Source organism: Gekko japonicus, unplaced genomic scaffold (genome assembly GCF_001447785.1).
Source record: "Gekko japonicus isolate JY-2015 unplaced genomic scaffold, Gekko_japonicus_V1.1 scaffold834, whole genome shotgun sequence".
Taxonomy (NCBI): domain Eukaryota; kingdom Metazoa; phylum Chordata; class Lepidosauria; order Squamata; family Gekkonidae; genus Gekko; species Gekko japonicus.
The window spans coordinates 445,567-456,272 of record NW_015165855.1 but is presented as its reverse complement, the minus strand read 5'-3'; the positions used below and the strand labels follow the sequence as shown (position 1 = coordinate 456,272).

The window sequence follows — 10,706 nt, the reverse complement described above, 5'->3', positions numbered from 1 at the left end:
CCGGGCTCCCTGCAGACAGGGGGGGCCCGGGCAAGCCAAGGGAAGGCATGGGGTGTGGCCTAATATGCTAAAGAGGTGCACTGTTGGGGTGTGGCCTAATATGCTAATGAGTTTCTGCTGTTGGGTGTGGCATGTTATGTTAATGAGTTCCTGCTGGGCTTTTTCTACAAAAAAAGCCCTGGATATGGGAAGGAATAATCCGGAAGAAGGAATGGTCAATATGAGGAGGAGGAGGAGAGGAGATTGGATTTATACCCCGCCCTTCACTTGGAGTCTCAGAGCGGCTTACAAACTCCTTTCCCTTCCCCTCCCCACAACAGACACCCTGTGAGGTGGGTGGGGCTGAGAGAACTCTGACACAAACTGCTCTTTTTCAAGGACAGCTGTGCCAGAGCTTGTGACTGACCCAAGGTCACATCAGCAGGTGCAAGTGGAGGAGTGGGGAATCAAACCCGGTTCTCCCAGGTTAGAGTCCGCGCACTTAACCACTACACCAAACTGGCTCTCTTGTACATTTGTACATGAGGAGGAGGAGATTGGATTTATACCCCACCCTTCACTTAGAGTGGCTTACAAACTCCTTTTCCTTCCCCTCCCACAACAGACACCCTGTGAGGTAGGTGGGGCTGAGAGAGCTCTGAGAAAACTCCTCTTGAGAGAACAGCTGTGCCAGAACTGTGGTTTGCCCAAGGTCATCCAGCAAGTGCAAGTGGAGGAGTGGGGAATCAAACCCGGTTCTCCCAGATTAGAGTCCACGCTCCCAACCACTACACCAAACTGGCTCTGGGTTCGGAGATACCTGGAGATTTTAGGGATGGAGCCTGGGGAGGGGGGCGGTTGGGGGGGAACTCAGCAGGGTGGCATGCCATAGAGTCCACCCTCCAAAGCAGCCATTTTCTCCAAGGGAACTAATCTTGGTTGTAATAGCAGGGGATCTCCAGGTACCACCTGGAGGTTGGCAAACCTATTTGTACATACTTAATGTAGTGCGTTTTTATGATCCATCTTGGATACTTCTCTGGCAACTATTGCGCATGATTTTGGTTCTGCTTTGCTAAATTATTATCTCATAAAGGAAACAGTTTAAACTACGGTCATAGATCCAGAGGAGTTAGCGGTGTTAGTCTGTTGCTGCAAAATAGTAAAAAGCTCAGTAGCACCTTTAAGGCTAAAAAACTTCATTGTAGCATAAGCTTTCGAGAAACACAGCTCTCTTTGTCAGAGGCATCTGACGAAGAGAGCTGTGTTTCTCAAAAGCTTATGCTTTAATAAAGCTTGTTGATATTGCTATGATATTCTAGGGCCTATTTTTAAAAAAATCATAAAAGGCCCGGTGTCCCATGGGAGGGAGGGAGCCACTTCTGGGGGATTGGGAAAGGAAAACTGAGGGAACCTGCCATGTGGAAGCCCATGGCTGCTGCATTTCGTCTGCAGCTGCATCAGCAAAGGAGAAACCACAAAATCCTGTCCCTGTGTGGTAGACACCTCTGTCAGTCTGTCAAAAGTCAGTTCAGGGCTGCCCAGGAAGGAAAGAGGGGGTTTCAGCCTTCAACATCCCCCCAAGTTTTAAAAATTGAAAGTATTATTAGTGTTTAAAAGAAAAAGACAGGTTTTTAATCTAATCTTTTTTCTCTTTCAAACTGCAATTCACTGTGCTATCATCATGCAACATATTACAGAACTATACGAATTACAACAACCTCCAATTTGGTTTCAGTTGACTCTGATGCACTTTCACAATGCAGTCTCCCATTCTGCTGTGCAAGAAGGATCTCATTTTTGCTTCCGCTCTCTGTCTTCTGAGTCTGTGAGCTCTGATTTGTGCGAGATGGAAGCCTGGCGAGCAGCTGTTTATATTACAAAGGAGACTCCTCCATGATTTCTTTGTCTCAACATGCCTCTGTGCAACCCGATCCCTTCGCACATGGCATACGGAGGCAGCATTTCCTCTGTGCCTGGATTAAGACTCCAATGAGCCCTGGGCAGACCTGAGCACCATGCACAGAAAATCTTTTTTTAAAGCACAAATCTGGCCCAAGGAGGAATTCTGTACGAATAAAAAGCTTTTATACTCTTTCATAAACACTGGCTAGTTTCATTAGGCATTGTGTCACCAATTGATTGTTATGTTACTGACTCTTTGAAATGTGTTCTAATGGACTGGCTTGCCGAAAGTTCTGCCTAAGACTTCAGATCTCATTGCCAGTTTCATGCATCAAATATTTTTCCCCCATTCTTTTTTGGTTCCAGGCAGCTTGCCTCACTATAAAAACAATAACGCACTATTTCTTGCCATTTTAAAACAGCACAATAAAATAAGCATCGCCGGGGCTTTTTTTCTGGGGGGACACGCCAGAACGGAGTTTCGGGTCCTCTTTGACAAAATTCTTTTTAAAATGTTTAAAAGGTCATGAGTTTTCAGAATACAGATCAGGGGTCATCGAGCCCAGGCCCCTCCCCCTCCCGAGGGGGGAGAATTAAATGCCTGGCTTCCCTTCCTATCTCCAGCCAGCCCAGGCTGGAGACAGGAAGGGGAGCCGGGCAGACATGCCCTCCTATTCCCCTGAGCCTCTCCACTTTTGCGAAGAGACTGGGGGGTGGGATTTAAATGCCTGGCTTCCTGCTAAGGCGGGCTGGGTGGGGGAAGCAAAGCGAGACATGCAGCAGCAGCAGTGGCACAATCCTTCCATTCTATGGGGCCATAGAATACAATGGAAAGATCCTGCCGCCCCTGTGGCACGACTCTGGAGGGAAGGGGTTTAAACTTTAAACCCCTTCTCGCTTCGCTTCCCCCCACCCCACCTTGGCAGGCCGGCTGGGGAAGGGAAGGGGAGGCTTTTGAAGATGACTCCCCCCCCCTTTTTGCTTCCCCTCCTGACACACTTCCGGTGATGTCAGGGGGTGTGGCATATGCTAATGATTATGCTAATAGAAGGTATGCTAATGAGCTCCTGCACCTCTTTTTCTACGAAATGACCCCTGATACAGATTGAAAACTTTGTTTCCCTCTTGAGAGTTTCAGCACTTTTCCAAAAAAAAAAAAAAGCCCTGAGCATCACTGTGTAGACAGCCAAATCTTTATAATCAGTGATAAAAACAGCCACAAATAAACCTTAAGAGAGCAGCAGGCAGGAAAAACAGGGTAAGGCACAAATCCGGAAGTGTTAAGAGCTGGCAAAGGCCTTTTAGCAACCTGAATAGTCCTCACTAGCCCATGCTTGATGGAGCTTAGAAGCTAAGCAGGATCATAAGAACATAAGAGAAGCCAATGTTGGATCAGGCCAGTGGCCCATCCAGTCCAACACTCTGTCACACTGTGGCAAAAAAAACCAGGTGCCATCAGGAGGTCCAGCAGTGGGGCCAGGACACTCAGAGCCCTCCCACTGTTGCCCCCCCCCAAGCACCAAATAAACTGGTCTACCAAGAACCAAGTAATTAGGCACCAAGAAGACAGAGCATCACTTGCCCCAGCCTGAGAGTTCCTATCTATATTTTGTGGCTAATAGCCACTGATGGACCTCTGCTCCGTATGCTTATCTAATTCCCTCTTGAAGCCATCCATGCTTGTGGCTGCCACCACCACCTGTGGCAGTGAATTCCATGTGTTAATCACTCTTTGGGTGAAAAAGTACTTCCTTTTATCTGTTCTATTAGCGTTGGCCTTTTTTTATTGCAGTCCCACACTGTCTAGACATTTTTATTGAGTTATCCACTACAACTCCAAGATCTCTCTCTTGGTCAGTCTCTGCCAGTTCGGACCCCATCAACATGTATTTATAATTAGGATTTTTGGCTCCAATGTGCTTCACTTTGCACTTGGCCACATTGAACCCCATTTGCCACGTTGACGCCCACTTGCCCATCCTTGACAGATCCCTTTGGAGTGCCTCACAATCCTCCCTGGTTCTCGCCACCCTGAACAACTTCATGTCATCTGCAAATTTAGCCACTTCACTGCTTACTCCCAACTCCAAATCATTAATAAACAAGTTAAAAAGCATCGGACCGAGTACTGATCCCTGCGGTACCCCACTGCTTACCACCCTCCACTGAGTAAATTTCCCATTTATGCTCACTCACTGTTTCCTATTAATTCGCCAGTTTTTGATCCACAAGAGGACTTGTCCTTTTATCTCGTGACTATTGAGTTTACTTAGGAGCCTTTGATGAGGAACTTTATCAGAAGCTTTCTGGAAGTCAAGGTAAACAACATCTATTGGGTCCCCCTTGTCCACGTGTTTGTTCACTCAGCCATGGTTAGTACTTGTATGGGAGACCACCAAGACAGACCAGGGTTGCTATGCAGAGGAAAACGATGGCAAACCACCTCTGCTCATCTCTTGCCTTGGAACCCCCATGGGGGGAGTCATCATACGTCAGTTGTGATGGCTATTAGTTATTAAAAGCCTTTGGAGGAAACATTTTAGTCTGCTAGTGAAATGTGGCTGAGTGTTGGGATTCTTTAATTTAAAGTTTGTTAGCAGAGTATTAAAGAGGCAGAGTCCATGGTGTGTTTAAAAGAATAAAAATTTACTACAACCTAGCATGGGAAAAGGTACACAGGATACAAAATAACAAAGAGCTTATATGTCTACATCCTTACAGCTAAACTGAAACGGCAGAATGGCCGGCTTCTTCTTCTTGGTCAGAACAAAGAACACTAAAATGCGGGGTATAAATATGAAAAATAAATAAATAAATAAATATCTCTTGCCTTGGAACCCCCATGGGGGGAGTCATCATAAGTCAGTTGTGATTTGATGGCTGTTAGTTATTAAAAGCGTTTTGGACGAAACATTTTAGTCTGCTAGTGAAATGTGGCTGGGAGACGGGCTGCACAAGCTTCTGAATCCTCTTCAAGGGTAAACAATGTGGAGTGCACAGCAGCAGTCTAGACAAGGGATGGGTGACAGTGGCCAGATGGCTGAAGACCCTTTGATGTTTGCTTCTAGGGTGGGGTCCTCAGGGATGGATTGACTACGCATGCTCTAGAGCAGAGTGCTCCTCCTTATGGGAAAAAAAATCATCCTAAAAAAAGTGTTAGTAGCGAACACCTGTGGCCCTTTTCCAAAATCCACCTGATCCTGTGTTATTTCGCCTACAGCATGCACCTTAATTTAATGATCAGCAAGTGTGGCTATCTTTATTGCCTTAATGTAAATACATTGATTTTCTGCTAATGATCCTGGTGGCTGTTCTGAGAAAGACCCGTGTCTTGTAGGAAAAAAGTCAATCAGAGGCTGCTCCTACATGGTACTTTTTCCATGCATGGAAAGCAGGAAGCTCCCCCCTCCCCATTAAACAGGAACGTGAACTCTTGTTCATCCTGAGTACGACTGACCATATTCCTGGGGCTGTCCTGGTTAATCCAGAAGGGGAGGGGCTGCTTTTCTCGGGTTTAAAGGGGAATCTTTGGAGTGGCTGTGGGGGAAGCATCTGTGTGGACATCCACTTCATTGCTGTGCTTCCAAAAGGGCACAGGGCATTTCACTGCTTTGCCTCATAACCCCCCCCCCAGTGTTCCCTCTAAGCTGACTTAGTGTGAGCCAGCTCTCAGTTTTTTAGCCTCCGGCTCATATGTTTTTGTCTTATCTCAAGAAAGATGTCTCCAGAGCAAGCTAATTTATGCCATCGCCAAATTGGCCACGCCTCCCCCCCCCCCGCGATATCCGGCCCGTGTGACCGGGGCCTACATTGATTTTCTGCTAATGATCCCAGTGGCTGTTCTGAGAAAGATCTGTGTCTTGTAGAAAAAAGGTCAATCAGAGGCTGCTCCCACGTGGCACTTTTTCCATGCATGGAAAGCAGGAAGCTCCCCCTCCCCATTAAAAAGGAACGTGATTTCTTGCTCATCCTGAGTAGGACTGACCATATTCCTGGGGCTGTCCTGTTTAATCCAGAGGGGGGGGACCGCTTTTCTCTGGTTTAAAGGGGAATCTTTGGAGTGGCTGTGGGGGAAGCATCCACTTCATTGCTGTATGGTTTTATATTGCTGGCTATGCGCTGTAATAATAAATTCACAAGACTCCACAGCTTAGAGGGAGCACTGACCCCTTCCCCTTTTACCCTTTTCAAGGCCTTTTTTCCATTTACCTGCTGAGCCACCTTGTAGCACTGTAGTGCAGCTCAGTAGAAGGGGGACATAAGGGGAAGGGGAGGGTCCAGGATAGTGGGGGGAGGTCCAACGCAGTCTCTGTTGTGCACCAGCTTTTGCGTGGATATGATGGGGGAGGGGGGGAAGCAGTGGTGGGGGACTGCAGAGCCGGGGTAGCAGTCGGCTGAGCCAGATCGGAGGGGTGAATGCCACTCCCACCAGACAACAAGCACACACACACCGCTAGAACAGGAGGGGGGGGGGGGGGAATGACTTTGGAAACTAATCAAAAGAGTGGGGAAACTAAGGAACCCCTTAAAAACCAGGTTGGTGTGGACCAGGGGTCATTTCCTGCAGGAGCGCACAGGAGCGGAGCTCCGGCAGTAAAGAGCCCAGGGGGCGGGCACATGCAATAAGTCCCGCCCCCTGCTCCCAGCACCCCTCAGTCAGAGCAAGAAGCAGCCAGGTAAGTTGCAGAGCCCCCCCCCACCCCCCGGTCCAATACAGTCTAGTGGCGCCTTTAAAACCAAGTTTTATTCAGGTACAAGCTCTCCCTCCTCTGCAAGGACAGATCTGCACATTTCCCCCTCCCCAATAGCTAGGAATCCAAAACAGTCCAGTGGAGCCTGAGTGGTGGGTGTTGCCTTCTGACACATTTCTGGTGATGTCAGGGGGTGTGGCATAATCAAATAAGTTATGCTAATGAGTTATGCTAATGAGCTCCTGTACCTCTTTTTCTATGAAATGACCCCTGGTGTGGACTAAATACACTTCACAAGGCCTGAATATGGCGGAAAGATGTCCCAGTTGGGGTGGGGTGGGGAGACCAACCTGTTCAAGCCACTGAGCCTGAAGTTAAGATGGGGGTGGTGTAAGAAATGCAATGAGTAGATTTCCCCACCACCACCAAATGGCTGGAAACTCCTGTGGGAAAGGAAGCTTGATTTGACATGATTGGTTGGAAGCACTTACCGCTGAAGGAGATAGAAGAAAGTGGGAGGGGGCAAATAAGATTTAAAAAATGGTGGACCCATGCTTTCCCTGCCGCTGATGAGATGGGGGACTCATCTTTCACTGCTTCCCTGGCTCCCAAACAATTAGAGTGCAGATAAATTATAAGTACACTAATACCTTCCTGGGCATACTGTTCTTAGCCTTTTAATGTAGCATATAATACAAGCCTGTATCCCCTTTATTTCAGCTTCATTCATTTAATCCCCACAGTCACATTAACGCAAATTAGTCTTCACTCTACCCCAATATAACATAGAGTGGGGGGGGGGAGATCCTGGTTTGTGGCCATGGTTGATTAGAGTGGCTTTGACGGAGAACATGTGCTTGAAGTTATGCTAAGCAACGCTTTCACCCTGGATATCTAGAGCAGCAACTGCTCTTACAGAGAAAAGGGGAGGGGTGATTGGTTTGGATGCTGCCCGCCAGAGGCAATGGGCACAGCTGTGCTAACGGTGGGAACTAGGACATAATGGGGGGGGCGTGGTGCTCTCGGAGGTGGACTTTGAGGTGGAATAGGCTCAAGGGCTCTGCAGGTTGGCTCCCAAAGGAGACTGTGGCTTTGCATATGAAATCTGCGTTGCCATCTAAGGTGGGACTGTTGCGTTCAGTGTATGAACTATCCAGCTGCAGCAGTGGCATGGCATCTGACTGAATTAATCTCTGCTAGCACAACGTCAGCAGCCACTGGCAAAGTGTCTCCACAGTGGCCAAGAATGCCGGTGGGATGATGCCTGGAAATGATGGTCATGAGGTCAGGGGTGATGACCAGGGCTATGCATCTGGACTGGACTGCAAAAGGAAAGGGGAAGCCACTGGGTGGCAGTCCACAGATGACCCATGTAGAAAGGTAGGGCTGGCTTCCGCATACCCTGAGGTGAGGCAGCTGCCAGGGCCCAGGGTTTTTGGTGGGGCCCACGGCCACCAACCTGCCATCCACAACGCTTTGCCTGCTTCCTCCTCTTCCCCCACCTGCTCACAAGTGCTCCACTATTTGTCCTCCTAGATGAGCACCCAGCCCATTATTGTTGGGAAAGAGCGTGCAGGTGGTGCATGGCATCGGTGCTCCTGGCCGCTATGGTGGCAACATCTCTACCTAGCGCCACCAGGCAAAAGGCATGCAGGCAATGTGGGCAGCTGTGAATGCAAAGAGTGGGAAGACCGGCAAGCAGGGGAAGGACACACAGGCAGGAGGGGGATGCAAGGGTGGGGGTGGGAAAGGAGGTATGACCGGTGGGGCCTCGTGGTAGGCAAGGAGGGCGCCCGTGGGAACTCTCTGTGGGTCCCCTGTCATCTGTAGCTGGCTCTGTAGAAAGGTACTAGGACTGAAAAGGATGCTCAAAAGGAAGCCAAGAAATGAGAATTGAGATGTGGAAAATGTCACTAGAGTAGAGACAGTCACGAGAGTCCCTTTATGAGGGGAAATGTCACTAGTGGACAAAGTGGAGACAGTCACGAGAGTCCCTTTATGAGGCTCCAGCACAGAACAGGATTTCCCAAAGTCAAGTGGGAGTAGAAGAAGAAAAGAGATTGGATCTATACCCCGCCCTTCACTACCCAAGGGAGTCTCAGAGCGGCTTACAAACTCCTTTCCCTTCCCCTCCCCTCCCCACAACAGACACCCTGTGAGGTAGGCGGGGCTGAGAGAGCTCTTGACAGAAACGGCTCTTTTTCAAGAACACCTCTTATCAGAACTACAGCTTGCCCAAGGTCATCCTCCAGGCAGGTGCCAGTGGAGGAGTGGGGAATCAAACCCGGTTCTCTCAGATTAGAGTCCGCGGACTTCACCACGACACCAAACTGGCTCCCCAGTACGACTGAAAGGACAGCTTGCACTGAGGGCCTCGTGGCCATACCAGAAGTATCCAAGATTTCTTGTCCCCTTCTGCTGGGGAACAGAACACGTCTCAGTTGTCACCCCACAGCAGAAAGTGATTTGAGAGGGTGTATCTTCTACCTGGTCTACACAGGCAAATAAAAGAGGTGGAAGGAAGTTTCTAGCCCAGCTTTTAGCATGTCGTGTTGGGTTTCCTCTTACGGGGCATTGTTAAAACAGGAAATGTACATTCTCATCCACAATCTACTTTCTCCTTGGGCTTGCCTGTGTAGATCAGGTGTTGTTCCCCAGTGTGGCCAGAGGGGTTTAAATGCAAATATGCTTCATTCCGTTAGTTTTTAGGGCAGAGAACAGGCTTCCAGCTCACTCCCACCACATTCTCCTGCCTGCCTTCAGCCTTCTCTTACTGGGCACAGGGGTCTGCAAAGAGGGGCATCTGCAGCTTGGTTTAAATATCTAGGCAAATGAGGTGGCAAAATAGACTGCACCAGAACTGGAGCTGGATTCCAGTTCTGAATGTTGGTTCCCATTTTTTTTTTTAAAAAGCCCCTCTCCCTGCAATCAGAAATCAAGCAAGACAGGGACACTGCCTCCACCCCCTCTTTGCTGGCTTAGCTGCTTCTCAGGTGTAGGGTTTGGTGTAGTGTTAAGGGGCATGGACTCTGATCTGGGAGAATCAGGTTTGATTCCCCACTTCTCCACATGCAGGCAGCTGGATGACCTTGGGTCAGTCACAGTTCTCTTATAGCTGTTTTCTCAAGAGTAGTTCTCGGAGCTCTCTCAGCCCCATCTACCACACAGAGTGTCTTGTTGTGGGGAGAGGACAGGAAGGTGATTGTAAGCCGCTCTGAGACTCCGAGTGAAGGGCGGGGTATAAATCAAACCTCTTCGTCTTCTTTGGGGTGGGGTGCGGACTTTTTCATTCTTTTTCAACAGAGGTCCCCAGCGTGGCGCCAGGGGGGAACCACGGTGCCCGCTGCCAACTTTCCTGGCACCTGCCAAGCAATGCTCCCTCTAAGCTGTGGAGTCTTGTGAGCAAAAATTCTACTTTGTGAGCTCCTGGCGCTAAAGTTGTGAGCAGTGTTCCCTCTAAGCTGAGTTAGTGTGAGCCAGCTCACAGTTTTTGAGCCTCTGGCTCACACATTTTTGTCCCCGCTCAGGAAGGAGGGCTCCAGAGCAAACTAATTTATGCAACAGCCGAATTGCTCGCTCACAACTTTAATGCCAGTGGCTCACAAAGTAGAATTTTTGCTCACAAGACTCCATAGCTTAGAGGGAACATTGGTTGTGAGTGAGCGATCTGGCTACTGCATAAATTAGTTTGCTCTGGAGCCCTCCTTCCTGAGCTAAGACAAGAATGTGTGAGCCGGAGGCTAAAGAACTGTGGGCTAGCTCACACTGACTCAACTTAGAGGGAACACTTCTGCCAAGTGCTTTTTCAGAAAGTGGGAGGGGGCAGGTGGCCACTGGCAGGTCATCTGATTGGCTGTGCAGATTAAAAGGCAACCCGTTGAACGGGCTTTCTGCCTGCGCCAGGGCTGCAAGAGTTGTTATTACAGTTCTATATACACATGTATAACCTGGCTCCCTGGCGCTGCGTGATGGGCTCCTCCTCCGGTAGCGGCCATTCTGTCACTGTGCCCACCGCCCTTTGCCAGAACTCCGCAGGTGCCCGCCTCGCTCCGAAACGTCGGGGATCCTTGTTTTCTAGTCTAAGTCGGGAGCCCCCGGCCTTGGCCTCCGCTTGCCGCCGGCCTTGGTGGA

The 10,706-nt window shown here is 49.2% G+C and overlaps 1 protein-coding gene across 1 annotated transcript in view; it reads left to right on the top strand.

The window, feature by feature from the left end:
• Positions 1–10,706, top strand: part of PCDHGC3 (protocadherin gamma subfamily C, 3) — a 108,433-nt gene that overhangs the window by 19,519 nt on the left and 78,208 nt on the right. The gene's annotated exons all lie outside the window — the stretch shown is intronic.